This window comes from Ornithorhynchus anatinus, chromosome X1 (genome assembly GCF_004115215.2).
Source record: "Ornithorhynchus anatinus isolate Pmale09 chromosome X1, mOrnAna1.pri.v4, whole genome shotgun sequence".
Lineage (NCBI taxonomy): Eukaryota > Metazoa > Chordata > Mammalia > Monotremata > Ornithorhynchidae > Ornithorhynchus > Ornithorhynchus anatinus.
The window spans coordinates 55,903,555-55,917,066 of NC_041749.1; the positions used below are offsets into that span (position 1 = coordinate 55,903,555).

Genomic DNA, 13,512 nt, shown 5'->3' on the forward strand with positions numbered 1-13,512 from the left:
TTCCCGTTTTAGAGATGAGGGGACTGAGGTCTAGAGAAGTGAAGCGAGTTGTCTGAGGTCACATGACAGACAAATGGCAGACCCAGGATTAGAAGCCAGGTTCTGGTTCTTTGCATTTTTTTATGGGATTTATTGAGCGCTTACTACGTTCAGAGCACTGTACTAAACACTGGGATGGAAAAAGATAATCGGGTTGGACGCAGTCCCTGACTCAGATGGGGTTCACAGTTTTAATCCTTATTTTACAGATGAGGTATATGAGGCACAGAGAAGTGATGTGACCTTTTTTAATGCTCATTTTTAAGCTTTTACTGTGTTCCAGGCACCATACTAAGCACTGGGGTAAATACAAGATAATCAGGTTGGACACAGTCCCTGTCTCACATGGGGCTCACGGTCTTCATCCCCGTTTTACAGACGAGGGGACTGGGACCCAGAGAAGTGAAGCTACTTGCCTAAGATCACCTGGCAGATGAGTGGCGGAGCTAGGATTAGGACAGTTCGTTCATTCATTCATTCAGTCATTCATTTGTATTTATTGAGCACTTATTGGGTGCAGAGCACTGTACTAAGCACTTGGGAAGGTACAATACAGCAATAAAGGGAGGCAATCCCTGCCCACAGCAAGCTCACAGTTGGGGGCGGGGGGCGGAGGGCGGAGGGGAGACAGACATCAATACAAGAAAACAGACATTGATATAAACAAATGTAATTACAGATCTATCTATCTATATCTATCTATCTATCTATCTATCTCTCTATCTATCTATCTATCTATCTATCTATCTATCTATCTATATGTATTCCTAAGTGCTTGGGACGGGGAGGAGGGGAAGAGCAAAGGGAGCAAGCCAGGGTGATGTAGAAGGGAGTGGGAGATGAGGGAAAGTGGGGTTTAGTCTGGGAAAGCCTTTTAGAGGAGATGTGCCTTCAGTAAGACTTTGAAGGCAGGGAGAGTAATTGGCAGATTTAAAGAGGGAGGGCGTTCCAGGCCAGAGATAGGACGGCCCGGAGTCGGCGGTGAGACAGGTGAGACGTAGGCACAGTGAGAAGGTTAGCACCAGAGGAGCAAGTGTGCGGGCTGGGATAGAGAAGGGAGGTGAGGTAGGAGGGGCAAGGTGATGCAGAGCTTTAAAGCTAACAGTGAGGAGTTTTTGTTTGATACAGAGTTGGAAAGGCAACCACTGGAGATTTTTAAAGAGGGAGGTAACATTCCCTAAATGTTTCTGTAAAAAGATAATCTGGGCAGCGGAGGGAAATATGGACTGGAGCTGGGAGAGGCAGGAGGTTGGGAGGTCAGAAAGGAGGCTGAGGCAGTAATCTAAGCAGCATAGAATGATTGTACTAACATGGGAGCAATTTGGATGGAGAGGAATGGGCAAATTTTAGCGATGTTGTGAAGGTGAGACCGCCAGGATTTGGTGATGGGCTGGATATGGGAGTTGAATGAGAGAGAGGAGTCAAGGATAATGCCAAGGTTACGGGCTTGTGAGACAGGAAGGATGGTGGTGCTGTACACAGTTATGGGAAAGTCCCCATGTGGGGCTCACCATCTTCATCCTCATTTTCCAGATAAGGTAACTGAGGCCCAGATAAGTGCAGTGACTTACCCAAGGTCATATGGCAGACAAGTGGCAGAGCTGGAATTAGAACCCAGGTTCTTTTGACTACCGGGCCCGTGCTCTATCCACTAGACAATGCTGCTTCTCAGCAGGACCCACTCTCTTAATAATCGCATTAAAACCCTCTATGGTAAAGAAACGATTCCTGCCCTCAAGGAGCTTACAGTCTAACGGAGTGGTAGACATAAAACGGTAGTAAATATACTAGAACTAAGAGTGAAGGTATAGACATGACTAATAGAATGGGGGAAGAGGAAATGCAGCAGAAGGTTGGGAGTCAGGGGAGTTGCGTTCTAATCCCCACCCTGCCACTTGTCTGCTGTTGGACCTTGGCCAAGTCACTTAGCTTCTGTGGGCCTCGGTTTTCTCATCTGGAAAACGGGGATTAATCGCCCACTCCCTGCGTTAGCCTGGGAGCCCCACAGGGAGCATGTCCGATTGGCTTGTCTTGTTATTACCCTCTAGACTGTAAACTCCCTCTCAACTGGAAGCTCGTTGTGGGCAGAGCATGTACTTACCAACTCTGTTATATTGTACTCTCCCATGTGCTTAATACAGCGCTCTGGACTCAGTAAGCACTCAGTAAACACGACTGATGATTAATTTATCCAGGTTCTTAGCGCAGTGCTTGGCACATAGTAAGCACTTAACAAATACCAAAATAATTCCCAAGACTGTAAGCTCCCTGAGGGCAGGGAGCATGTCTACCACATAAATCTATTGTATGCATTATCCCATGGATTGATCCAACTCCCCTGAAACCCGCTAATGTTTTCTGCTGCCCGTCTCATGTCAACAAATTCCTCCTGTTTGCCTCTTGTCGGCGGGAGAAGATGCGTTTCTTTCTGTTCATTAGAATCTTTCACTTTCAAGCTCCAGTTGGTGCCCCTCATCCTGGTGTGATTGGATTTGGGGAAGAACAATTCCATGTTCTGTCAACCAAAACTTTCCTGGGTCTAGAATAATAACAATAATAATAGTAATAATAATGGTAATGGCATTTGTTAAGCATTTACTATGTGCCAAGCACTGTTCTAAATGCTGGAGTAAATATGAGTTTATCCGGTCCCTCTCCCACATGGGGCTCCCTAAGTAAGAGGGAGTAGGATTGAATCCCCATTTTAAAGATGAGGTAACTGAGGCACAGAGAAGTGAAGTGACTTGCCCAAAGTCACACAGCAGACACGTGACAGAGCTGGGATTAGAACCCAGGCTTTCTGGCTCCCAGGCCCATGCTCTTTCCACGCTGCTTCTCAAATAACAGTAACAGTAATAATAATAATAATAATAGTATTTGTTAAGAGGTCTATGTGTCAAGCACTGGGGTAGAGAAAATACAGTCAGGTCAGCCCCTCTCCTACATGGAGTTTGTGGTCTAAGGGAAAGGGTGGGCAGGTATTTAATCCCATTTTACAATTGAGGAAATGAAGGCCTAGAGAAGTGAAGTGACTTGCCCAAGGTCACACAGCAGGTTAGTGGCAAAGTCAGATTTAGAATCCAGGTCTCCCTCTCCCAGTTCCATGCTCTTTCCACTAGGTCACTGTGTCTCCTCTCCTCGGGCTGTCCAATGCCCACTGCTTCCCCACGGAATCTGGAATTTGGGGGCTCCATTTGGAGGGACCCTTCTAGACTGTGAGCTCGTTATGGGCAGGGAAAGCATCTGTTAATTCTCTTGTACTGTCCTCTCCTAAGCACTTGCTACGGTTCTCGGCACAGACTCGGGTCTGGGAGTCAGAAGGAACTGGGTTCTAATCCCGGCTTTGCCACCTGCCTGCTGTGTGGCCTTGGGCAAGTCATTTCACCTCTCTAGGCCTCAGTTCCCTCATCTGGAAAATGGGGATTAAGACTGTGAGCCACATGGGGGACAGGGAGTAGATCCGGACCCCTGAGCCAGTCAAGGGAAGCCCCCCTCCCCTCCTCAGACCCTCCCCAGACCCAGCTCCTGCGAAATAAGCCACTGGCAAGCAGCATAATCGAGCTCCATGTGTAACCTATATTTAGCTTCCTTTGACATTTACTGTATTTGTGCTAATTGTCAGTCACAGTGGCAGCCTTGGCCTGTGTTGTTTTAGTGGTTCATGTGCCTCTCATTGGTTTCCTAGGAAACGGGTAACGGTGATGGGGGGGGCGGCGTGTAATGAAATGTCAAATACGACATCGAATAACCGAACTAATAAGGAGACAACGGAGCATTAGTGATCGACTAGTAGTCTCTCTGACCTGAGGAAAAGTCAGCCCTTGGTGAGGGGTGAGCTTGCTTGGGGCGGGAGGCCGCAACCGTTCTCAACCCTCTAAGGTCAATTAATCAGTCAATCACTCGTATTTACGGAGCACTTACTATGTGTGGAGCGCTGTACTGAGCGCTCGGGTGAGGGCGATGCAACGGAGTTGGTAGACACGTTCCCTGCCTTCAAGGAGCTGGAAACTGGAGAGTCTACTATTGAATCAGTGGTATTTATTGAACCCTGACAGTGTGCAGAGCACTGTACTAAGCACTTGGGGATGTACAGTACAACAGTAACACACACGTTCCCTGCCCAAAATGTATTCGCAGTCTAAAGGAGAACAGTTAAGGGGAGGTTTGGCTGGAGAGCCTGTCAGTCAATCAATGGTATTTATTGAGAGCTAACTGTGTGTGGAGCACTGTACTGAGCGCTTGGGAGAGGACAACTCAACAAAGATTGTGGACACGTTCTCTGCCCACAAGGAGGTTACAATCTAGAGGAACTCACGGTCCAGGGTAGGCAGGGTTGGGGGGTGGACGGGGCATATTTATCGACCCAGTAATGAAGCGTCATCATTCAGAGAACTGAGTACGCCCGTTGAAATCTCCCCAAATCCGTCTGTGCCCACCCACCTACCCAAGTTTCTTTTTGTTATTTTCCCCTCTGGCAAGTTCTCCTAGGGCGGTGCTATGTTCCCACCACCACATGTCTCCCCTAATCCTTCCCTCTCCTCCTCCTCCTCCTCTGCTACCTCTGCCAAGCTTTCTTCCTCCTTTCCTGCCCACGCTCCCTCCTGCTCCGTTACAGCCTACCTCTTCCGAGAAGCCTTCCCTGGTGAAAAAGAATAACTCAGTGCAACTGTCCAGCGACTTCCTCCCCTCCTCGCCCTGCACCCCCCACCCCCCACCACCAAGTCCCTCCCAACCATGTTAAAGATCAAACAGTTCAATCCTCTCTCCCTGGCTCTCCTGTGGGATTGAGAGTAAGGTAGGCCTTTCTTTGGTTTGATGAGGGAAAGTCTGGCCTTTGACTGGTCTGGTTCTGTCAGTCAGTCAATGGTATTTATTGAGCACTTACTGTATGCAGAGCACTGTACTAAGCACTTGGGAGAGGACAATATAACAATAAACAGACACATTCCCTGCTCACAGTGAGCTCGCAGTCTAGTAGGCACCCAGTACAGTGCCCTGACCACTGTAGACTCAGTCGAGTTTGTGGTCGTGAGGTCCGGGACCCGGAGAAACAGAGCAGAATATCCAGGCCCGACTTTAGGGGTGAGTGATTTTAGCGAATCTGCTTGCCAATATAAGGTGTGAGAACTCTTCCCTGTGTAAGGATAGTGAAAAAAGCAGTAATAATGGGGGATTTGTTAAGCATGCACTATGTGCTAAGCACATAGAGAAGCAGCATAGCTTCTACAGTAAGCTTGTTGTGAGCAGAGAATGTGAATGTTATACTGTTATATCGTCCTCTCCCAAGCACTTAATACAGAAAGCCCTCAATCACTACAGTTGAGTGATTGATTGGCCTAGTGGATAGAGCAAAGGCCGGGAAACCAAAAGGACCTGGTTCTAATCCCGGCTCTGCCACTTGTCTGTTGTGTGACCTTGGGCAAGTCACTTTACTTCTCTGAGCTTCTGTTTCCTCATCTATAAAGCGAGGATTAAGGCAGTGACCCATGTGGGTCGTGAACTATATCAAACCAGATTAGTTTGTACCTATTCCAGGGTTTAGTACAGTGCCTGGCACATAGTAAGCACTTAACAAATTCATTTAAAAAGAAAAGACACGACCAGAGAGTCCCAAGGGGGTCAGAAATCAGGCCTCCCTGAATCATGAGACCTTTGCCTCTCCCATGCTCTGCCCAGCTTGCTCCCACAAAAGCCCTGCCTTTTTGCCACACTGCATACCTGGTGGGTGCTCACCCTATCTCCTCCACAAAATCTCCTAGCTTTTCTCTCCTCTTGGCCTCAGTTCCTTTATCTGTAAAATGGGGATTAAGACTGTGAGCCTCATGTGAGACATCGGATGTGTCCAGCCTGATTAGCTTGCCTCTACCCCAGCACTTAGTACAGTGTCTGGCACAGCGTAAGTGCTTAGCAAAATGCCATTAATTTTTTTAAAAAAAACCCCAAAACAAAAATGAGCTTAGAGTCTAGAGGATGCAGGTTGTAGCAGGTTAGGGAAACCACGTCAAATGAGCTTTCAAGATAGAATGCGGACTCTGTCTCCTTGGCTCTCTGCCGCTCCACTCAAAACACCTGGCAGACCCACCCCAGTGTTTAGTACAGTGCCTTGCACAGAGAATACCATTATTAAGCACTTAATACAGTTCCCTGCACACAGTAAGCACTTAATAAATACAATTTAATGAATTTAGCACTGACTCAATCAGTGATATTTATCGAGCATGACTGTGTACAGAAGACTGTACTGAGCGCTTGGGAGCATCCAATTCAACAGAATTAGCAGACATGTTCCCTCCCCATAATGAGTTTACAGAAGGAGATTCTCCCAAGTGCTTGGTACAGTGCTCTGCACACAGTAAGCACTCAATAAATATGATTGCTTCATTGATGGAGGCAGATCTTCTGTCCCAAGGACCTTCTGCCCCAAGTATTGGCTGCCTCTCGATTGCTTCTTATCCCCACTAGCTTTCTCAGGTCCACGGGCCCTGGGTTTTGGAGGAACATCTGTCTGCCTCGCCCTGCTCCGTCTCCAAATCCCCCTGCTCTGTCTCTGACTCGCCCCTACCCCGGGGCTCCAGTCTAGTTTTCCACTCCAGGTGGAAAATTCGCCTTAGGTGGAAAATGCTGATCTTCCAATCCACAAGGCCTCCATCAACCACGCAGAGGCTGGGGACTGGGGAGAGAGGGGAAGAGAGAGTTGGGGCTTCAGGGGGGAATAAAAGTCAAGAAGTGGGTGGCATGGAGACTGGAGACAGGAATACACGGAAAAAATATAATAATAATAATAATACAACTAATAATACAAAGCATCGGCACACCACTTTTCATTCAGAACTGTACTAAGTCCTGGGGTAGATAAAAGATCATTGTATAATCTACAGCCCCTGTCCCACATGGGCTCACAATAAAGAGAGGAAGGATGAGTAGCAGTAGCATTTAGTAAGCTCTCACTCTGTGCATTGCACTGTACTAAGCTCTAGAAGAGAACCTGTATTTAACTCCCATTTTATAAATGAGGAACCTGAAGCCTGGAGAAGTGAAGGGACTTGTCCAAGGTCCCACAGCAGACAAGTGGTGGAGGTGGGATTAGGACCCGGGTCCTTCTTACTCTCAGGCCCAGGATCTAGCCACTAAACCATGCTGCTTCTGCACTAGAATGTGGTCAGGGGCCAGACAGGCATGGGCAAAGGGAGAAAGGTAATAATAATGGTACTCGTTAAGTGCTTACTATGTGCCAAGCACTGTTCTAAGCACAGGAGTAGATACCGGTTCATCAGGTTGGACACAGTCCCTGTCCCACATGGGGCGCATACTCTTATCCCAATTTTCCAAATGAGGTAACAGAGGCCCAGAGAAGTGAAGTGACCTGCCTGGGGTCACAGAGCAGACATGTGGCAGAGCTGGGATTAAAACCCAGGTCCTTCTGACTTCCGGGACCGTGCTCTATCCGCTAAGCCACACTGCTTCCCTAGCCACTCTGATGATAACAAGGAGAAAGCCTGGTCCTCTCCGGCACTAGAAAATACACGGGGGGAAGGGGTGGAGAGATGACGGGGAGGGGTAATAGAGAAAGAAGGAGAGAAGGCGACCTAGGGTGGCACGCGAGCAGGGCTGGTCATTAGGAGCTTCGCCGATCTTTCCGAACAATTGAGCCGTTTGATTTTATTCTTTTCCTTGGGATGCGCGCCAGAACTTCTTCTCAATTGTCTCGCAAGTTCACATTTGCCTTGGCCTACAAGATGTTTGGGTGCCCTTTCCCTGCCTATCTGTGCCAGGTCCGTGCCAGAGGGCAGGGAGGATCCTTGGCAGGAAGAATCCAGTACAAGCAATCACAATTAGCAAGGATGAGCCCACTGTCCAAAAGAAGAATACTTTCTTTTATACCTGGCCCAATTTCTCCGAGCCCAGGGACCAGTGCCCTTTTGACTCCTCAGACAAAACCTGCTCTTCTGGTGCCCCTCTCCCGGACACATCCTCCAAGGGCGAAGCCGAAACTCAAGGGAAGAAAAAACTTCCAGGTTCCTCTGCTCACAAAAAATCTCACCCATGTGAGATTTGCAACTAGTGGTTTTGGTCCCTGTCTCTCGACACTGAAAACAGCAGTGGCTTAGTGGAAACTCCTCACTCTTGGCTTCAAAGATCTCCATCACCTTGCCCCTCCTACCTCACCTCCCGTCTCTCTTTCTACTGCCCACCCCGTACACTCCGCTCCTCTGCCGCTCACCTCCTCACGGTCCCCCGTTCACGCCTATTCCGCCGTCGACCCCTGGCCCACATCCTACCACTGTCCTGGAACGCCCTCCCTTTTCACATCCGCCAAACTAGCTCTCTTCCCCTCTTCAAAGCCTTACTGAGAGTTCACCTCCTCCAGGAGGCCTTCCCAGACTGAGCCCCCTCTTTCCCTCTGTCCGCCCTCCCCTCCTCTCCCCTCCACCCTCTGCTCTTCCCCCTTCCCCTCCTTTCAGCACTGTGCTCATTTATATATATTATTTACTACCTTATTTATGTTGTTAATGAGGTGTATATCTCCTTGATTCTATTTATCTTGATGATGTCTTGTTTTGTTTTGTTCTGTTGTGCTTTGCTGTCCGTCTCCCCCGATTAGACTGTGAGCCCGTCACTGGGCAGGGATTGTCTATCTGTTGCCGAATTGTACATTCCAAGCACTTAGTACAGTGCTCTGCACATACTAAGCGGTCAATAATACTATTGAATGAATGAATGAAGAAGCTGGGTTCTAATACTGACTCCGCCACTTGCCTGCTGTGAGACCTTAGGCAAGTCACTTTACTTCTCCATGCCTCAGTTACCTCGTCCTATCCCACCTAGATTACTGCATCAGCCTCCTTTCTGACCTCCCAACCTCCTGCCTCTCCCGTCTTCATCCATACTTCACTCTGTTGCCTGGATTATTTTTCTACAGAAACTCTCAGGGCATGTCACCCCCCTCCTCAAAATTCTCCAGTGGTTGCCTATTCTCCTTTGAATCAAACAAATACTCCTCACTACTGGATTTACGGCACTCCATCACCTCTCCCCTCCTGCCTCACCTCCCTTCTCTCCTTCTACATCCCAGCCTGTAGACTCTGCTCCTCTGGTGCTAACCTTCTCACTATGCCTCCATCTCACCTGTCCCGCCGCCGACCCCGGCCCACGTCCTACCTCTGGCCTAGCACTCCCCACCCCCCAGCCCCAAATCTACCAGGCAATTACCCTACCCCCTTCAAAGCCATACTGAAGGTGCACCTCCTTCAGGAGGCCTTCCTGGACTAAGCTCCACTTTTTCTCAGCTCCCACTCCCTTCTGCATCACCTTGACTCGCTCACTTTGCTCTTCCACCTTCCCCCAACCCCCCAGCACTTATGGATATATGTATATATCTATAATTTTATTTATTTATTTTAATGCCTGTTTATTTGTATTGGTGTCTGTTTCCCCCCATACTCATCATTCAATCATATTTATTAAGTGCTTACTGTGTGCAGAGTGCTGTACTAAGCACTTGGAAAATACCGTTCGGCAACAGATAGAGACAATCCCTACCCAACAACGGGCTTGCGGTCTAGAAGAGGGGAGACAGACAACAAAACACAACAAGTAGACAGGCATCAATAGCATCAAAATAAACAGAATTATAGATATATTCACACCATTAATAAAATGAATAGAATAATAAATATGTACATATATCCACAAATGCTGTGGGGCAGGGAGTCGGGGTGATGGGGAGGGGAGAGGGGGCAGAGGGAAAGAGGGGCTCAGTCTGGGAAAGCTTCCTGGAGGAGGTGCGCTTTCAGTAGGGCTTTGAAGGGAGGAAGTAAGCTAATTTGGTGGATGTGAGGAGGCAGGGCATTCCAGGCCCAAGGTAGGACATGGGCCAGGGATCAATGGCGGGACAGGTAAAAACGAGGCCCAGTGAGGAGGTTAGCGGTAGAGGAGCAGAGTGTGCGGGCTGGGCTGTAGAATAAGAGAAGGGAGGCGAGGTAGGAGGAGGCAAGGTGATGGAGAGCTTTGAAGTCAATAGTGAGGAGTTTTTGCTTCATATGAAGGTTGTTAGGCAACCACTGGAGAATTTTGAGGAGGGGGGTGACATGCCCAGAGCATTTCTCTTTATTTGCTGTATTGTACTATCTAAGGGCTTAGTACAGTGCTCTGCACCCAGTAAGTGCTCAGTAAATATGATCAAATGAATGAATGAATAAAATGGGGAGTAAGACTGTGAGCCCTTTGTGGGACAGGAACTGTGTCCAACCTGATTGCATTGTATCTACCCCAGCGCTTAGAACAGTGCCTGGCACATAGTAAGTGCTTAACAAATACTATTAAAAAAAATTGCTGAAAGTAGTTGGTCTGGGGCCTGTGAAGATGTGGAATTTTGGACAGTGAAGTTGTGGCTCCCCCAAAACAGATAAATATGTAGGGTTCAGGGGCTGGGGAAACGAGGATACGGGGAGAAAAAAGGGATCCATTGGGGACGGGGGCTTCACCCCACGCTTAGTACAGTGCTCTGCACACGATAAGTGCTCAATAAATACTTTTACTGAGTACTGATTGATCGATTGATTCACCAAATAGTTTTTAATGACTTTGCTAAGCGCTTATTATGTGCAGGCACTGTACTAAATGCTGGGGCAGAGACAAGCTAATTAGGATGGACATGGTCCCTGATCCACATGGGGCTTACAGTCTTCTTCCCCATTTACAAATGAGGCAACTGAGTTACCAAGAAGTGAAGAGACTTGCCCAAAATCACACAGCAGACGAGTGGCAAAGCCAGGATTAGAACCCAGGTCCTTCTGACTCCCAGGCCTGGGCTCTATCCACTAGGGCCATGCTGCTTCTTAACCAAATACTTCTGGCCATTTGGTTCCAAACTGGTGGATCTGAGCCCAGGACACAAGGGATATCGACTTAGCTTGAAAGCTCCTTGAAGGTAGGGATCATGTAGTATTTGCTCAGCGCTTACTATGTGGCAGGCACTTTTCTAAGAGTTGGGGTAGATGCAATCTAATCAGGTTGGACACAGTCCATGTCTCACATGGGGCTCACGGTCTTCATCTCCATTTTCTAGATGAAGAAACTGAGGCTCAGAGAAACCAAGTGACTTGCCCCAGGTCATACAGCATAAAAGTGGCGGAGCTGGGATTATAACCCAGCTCCTTCTGACTCCCAGGCCTGTGCTCTAACCACTACGCCACTCCCATGCACATAGTACAGTGCTCTGCATAGAGTAAGCGCTCAATAAATACCACTGCTGGAAACGATATCCACCTTCTTCAGGACTAATGAGTGGCTTGTGGAGACCCAGATGGTCTGTTGGGAAAGATGTCTTGGAAGCAAGCTTCACCCGCTTTGCTCCAAGTCACTGAGAGACCTGTGCTCTTTTGTGCCTTAGAAAATTTCCAGTCTGTGGTATATCCAGAAGGATCCAATTTCGACCCATGAAATGTCAGTGTGTCCTCCCATCTACCAGTCCAACACAAGCTTACGTCGTGCTCTCGGAGGGCAGACACTTCACTCTGGGAGAGTCTTTGGGAGCCGGTGAGAGAAGAGATAGGGTGCAGCGTGAGTGCCTGTGCAGGGTGAGCACGTATGCAAGGTGGGAACGTGGGCAGTGGGTGTGTGTAGGATGGATGCATGTGAAGGGTGGGCACGTGTGCATGGTAGGCATGTCTGTAGAGTGGATGCATGTGCAGGGTGAGCACGTGTGCAGGGTGGGCATGTGTGCAGAGTGTGTGAAGTAAAGATAGCTCCACCTGAAGGGAGCTTGCAGTCAGCCTCTTCTCACCCTTATCTAACCATGGTTTTTACGATGCTATTAGGAAGAAAATAGAGTTCAAAAGAAAAAAAAAACTTCTGGAAAATCATTATTCTCCCCATAGTACCTCCTAGTTCTAGAGAAGCGGCTCCAGGGAATTGGATAAATAATGCATTTCCCTGACAGAGGACGCTGCATTATTCTAAGGAGCTGGTCCAACGTGCTTCTCCCCAGAATTGGAAGTGGGATGCGAGGAAGCCATATGGAGAAAGTGTGTGCGCAGGGGGTGTACGTGTGCAGGGTGGGTGAGTGTACTGGGTGGGTACGTGTGCAAGGGGCACGTGTGTACAGGGTAGGAACACGTAGAGGGTGGGTGTGTTTTCAGGGTGTGAAGGGTGGAAGTATGTGCAGGCTGCATGTGTGTGCAGCAAGTGAGTGTGTGCAGGGAGGGCATATGTGCAGGGAGTGTGTGTGCAGGGTGTGCCTGTGTGCAGGGAGGGTACATGAGCAGAGTGGGTATTCTGGCAAGGTAGGCATTGCTGGCAAGGTAGGCATATGTGCAGGGTGGGCTGTGTGCAGGGGTGTGTGGGCGTGTGCAAGGTAGGCACGTGTGCAGGGTGGACTCACCCCCAGATCTCTGACTGGGAAGAGAGAGCTCCTGGATTTGCTCCCCTCCCCAAGCTGGGGGCACAGTACCCATAATTCCCTCCCCTCCCCCCCCCAGCCCCACCGCCGACTCTGCCCATGGACACCCATGGAACCCAGCCGGGGGGGAAGAAACAGGTCCTGGGTCGAATTAGGCTCAACAGAAATTGGCCCACATCTGGGGGATGGGGGACAGACACCTGGGCCCCAACCTGGTCCCGCAGTCAAGATCGAATAGAGTTGGGGGGTGGGGGTGGCGTGGGGGGAAGGAGCTGGGGAGGGGGAAAGAGGAAAAGGGAAAATGGAGAGGGAGAAAGCTGAAGAGCCCTAATTAGCCTTTGAATTTGATGGCTCTGGCAACGTTGCCATTATCACAGTGCCTTCTCCATCTTTTCCCTCTGAATCCCAGAGTCGAGCGGTTCCCCTCTGCCCCTCAAGGACAATGAGCTGAATGTTGCTTGGGAAGGATGAAGTGGGGAGAGACCGGGACCTGACGAGGGCTCCGTCTAAATATAGTCTCTCTCCAGGGGCTTTAGAGCGAGTGCTTGCGTTCCATCTGAAGGGCTCCTTTCCACTTCCTTCTCCGCGGCTAGAAAGGAGCTAGAGACATCCGTGCCATCTGGGGGCAGGGCCAACCATCCCGTCGACTGGACGGTTCCGTCTCCGACATAGACCTGGCATGGTGGGTTCTGGTCAAGTGGCCATCCTTCCTCAGAGGATGCTGGGAATAATCCCAGGCACCCGGTAATAATAATAATGACAATAATAATTATGGTGCTTGTTAAGCGCTTACTGTGGGCCAAGCGCTGGTTTAAGTGCTGGGTTAGATACAGGTTAATTAGGTCAGACACAGTCCCTGTCCATTAAGGGGCTCACGCTCTTATCCCCATTTTACAGATGAGGTAACTGAGGCCCAGAGAAGTGAAGTGACCAGCCCCAGGTCACACAGCAGACATGTGGCCGAGCCAGGATTAGAACTGGGGTCCTTCTGACTCCCAGGCCTGGGCTCTACCCCCCAAGTCACATGAAGAGTGCCGTCGGTCCCGCTGTCCCTGAAGGGAGACTTTGAGTCC

The 13,512-nt window shown here is 49.2% G+C and overlaps 1 protein-coding gene across 2 annotated transcripts in view; it reads right to left on the reverse strand.

Annotated features, from left to right (window-relative positions):
* The window catches only part of RASGRF1 (Ras protein specific guanine nucleotide releasing factor 1), a 127,020-nt gene that overhangs the window by 102,740 nt on the left and 10,768 nt on the right, over window positions 1–13,512 (reverse strand). The gene's annotated exons all lie outside the window — the stretch shown is intronic.